This window comes from Colobus angolensis, unplaced genomic scaffold (genome assembly GCF_000951035.1).
Source record: "Colobus angolensis palliatus isolate OR3802 unplaced genomic scaffold, Cang.pa_1.0 Scaffold19, whole genome shotgun sequence".
Classification (NCBI taxonomy): Eukaryota; Metazoa; Chordata; class Mammalia; order Primates; family Cercopithecidae; genus Colobus; species Colobus angolensis.
In genome coordinates, this window is record NW_012115043.1 from 9,087,287 (window position 1) to 9,089,982 (window position 2,696).

Consider the following 2,696-nt stretch of genomic DNA (forward strand, 5'->3'; position numbering starts at 1 on the left):
GAAGGAAGGAAGGAAGGAAGGAAGGAAGGAAGGGGGGAGAGATGTTCAGGAAGGTTGGAAGGGGCAGAGCCAAGAGGGAGCAGAGGGAAGCTGCATCAGACAGGCAAGGAGGAGGTAGGCACCAGCACCTGTACGATTTCATCTTGCCCTTCAGATTCTGCAGTAACCTGAACACGTCCCCAGCGAAGGATGAGGGCCACAACCCAGGATGCCAAGGTGTCAGGCAACTGTCCTGTGATGCGTTGCTGCACAGTTACTGGGCTCCTTGCATCTTAAAGTCAAACAGAGACAAGGCAGCAAGATATACGGGTAAAAACAAACCAAAATGGTATAAAACATTTTTAATACTACATAGATAGGGCTATAATAGAAATACATCTTCTATTATGGGGCATAAATTGGCTGTAGTAAAAAATAAATTCAGAATATATAATTTGTTTAAGAGACAGTATCTCCAAACTATTCGGGTGTATCTATTATGTGCCAGGTATGGCGAATTTGAAGATGGACAGTTCTAGACTTCGAGGAGCTTATAAGTTAAAAAGGAAAAAAAAGCAAAGGTATCATTTAATACTGGGTGAGATAATAACTCAAAACGTGAACCCAGGGTGCTCCAGGGATCTAAAAGAGACTCAGGGACAGTCCAGGAAGGATAAGGACAGGGAGCTTTCGTGAGGAGAGGATGTTAACATCTGAAGATGGGAAAGATGGGAAAGAAAGCAAAGAACAAGTGGGGTAGGGAGCAGGATACTGCAAGAGGAAGCAGCAGGGAGAATTCCTCAGTGGCTCAACTGGCTGAGCCTAAGGAGTCGGAAAGGGAAGGAGGAGGCCGGGGTGGGCATCTGAAGACCAACGACAGCAGCAGGCGATCAGGCACAGTGGCAAGGGATGATACACCTTTTGCAGAAAAAAAAAGAGAGAGAGAGAGAGAGAGAGACCCTTCATCTAAATGCTTTCCTCAACTCCATATAAAGCGCTTGGCTCATTAGTGCTTGGAAATGTTCGCAATTGTGACTGGAAGGTCAGGTTCCTGCATTCACTTTCTGTTCAGTAAGGCAAGAGAAGGGCAGAGAATTTAGCCACAGGAGTCCCTAAAGGATTTGAGCATAAGGTAAACTCACCTGTAAAATGGCCCCAAGGCAGAGACCCTAAAGAAGGCATCTTAATTATTCCGCATAGGGCCCTCAGCTCCTCTGGCAGAGGCGTTAGCTGTTAAGGAGGGAGTTTGAGGAAATGAAGACACACCCGCTGGGGAGGGGCCTCGGTGGGGCGTGTTACATTCCTTTGAAAACAGGCCCTTTGCTGTAATTTGTGTAATCAGACCAGAGATTGGACTGTAGAACCCTGCTTCCCATTTATTACAATATCACGCTTCTGCCCAGGAAACCCCACCCAAGCTTTTGTTTGGAATTCCTTTCCTTGATTAGGTGCAAGTCCTATTATTCCCGCCACTCAAAATAACACATGGGTTTAATGAAGTTGCAAAGCACAGCCCAGCCAGAAACTTGACTTCCCTGAATGGGGCTAGTTCTCTTTCTTCCGTCTTGTTTGGGAATAATGATTTCTTTTCCCTTTCCTTCTGTATAGAGGAAGAATGGGAAGCAGCGACATTCTGTACAAATGGAAAGGCAAATCATTTTTTCTCTCTGGAAAGAGCCACGCAAGCCAGCACCACTTTTCAGGCTGTGTCTGCAGCACCCTCGTTGCCTCCTGGCTCCAGCTGCCTCGGTTGCAGTTCTGCACACTCAATGAGTGGGAAGGGGTGACACACTGTCCTCAAGTCTCGTCACCTGCAGAGCTGCCCTCCTCTCTGGCAGCCTTCATTATGTGATTCAGGCACAGTCCAACCCCAAAGAAGGGCTGAGGAGCAGGGCAGGGGCATTGTCCAGACAGGTGAAGACATACTTTAGAATGCCTAGTCATTCTTAACTAAAGACAGGAGGCAAAGAAAAATTTCACATCAAAACATAGGGTATTGGCCAGGCATGATGGCTCACACCTGTAATCCCAGCACTTTGAGAGGCCAAGGTGGGCGGATCACTTGCAGACAGGAGTTCGAGACCAGCCCGGCCAACATAATGAAACCCCGTCTCTACCAAAAGTACAAAAATTAGCTGGGCATGGTGGCAGGCGCCTATAATCCCAGCTACTCGGGAGGCTGAGGCAGGAGAATCACTTGAACCCAGGAGGCAGAGGTTGCAGCGAGCTGAGATCAGGCCACTGCACTCCAGCCTGGGCAGCATAGTGTGACTCTGTCTGAAAAAATAAATAAATAAAAATAAAAACACAGTATTACAGTTGGAAAACAGGATGAATCATTTTATCTAGCAAATACTTAAATAATGTAAGAGATGTGTTTTGTGGTCTGCCCAGCCCAAAAGAGCTGCCTTTGGTCCCCAGGGACCTGCCCTACCTTCCCACTCCCCCAAAGCCATCTGGGTAGGGGTAGAGCCCTGACCCTACAGCAGTTAATCCATTCCCAGGCCAGAGATCTAATACTGGTGTGGTCTTGATCAAATAGGCCACTTCTGGCCAGTGGAATTCTTCCTAGTAACTGAGCCATCCTATTTGGTGGAACTCTACTCGGTGGTTGGAAGATTATGAAGTCACAAAGATTAGGACAGCCACAGAGGGTTACTGGAAACTGGGAGGTAATCATGACCTTGCAAGTTCATCTAGATAATGAGAAGATAAAG

The 2,696-nt window shown here is 47.2% G+C and overlaps 1 protein-coding gene across 1 annotated transcript in view; it reads right to left on the reverse strand.

Annotated features, from left to right (window-relative positions):
- Window positions 1-1,239, reverse strand: part of TLN2 (talin 2) — a 284,115-nt gene extending 282,876 nt beyond the window's left edge. Inside the window, exon 1 of the mRNA XM_011940468.1 lies at window positions 1,122-1,239. The gene's annotated coding sequence lies outside the window, so the exon portion shown is untranslated. The remainder of the gene's footprint in view (window positions 1-1,121) is intronic.
- Between the last annotated feature and the right edge of the window lie 1,457 nt (window positions 1,240-2,696).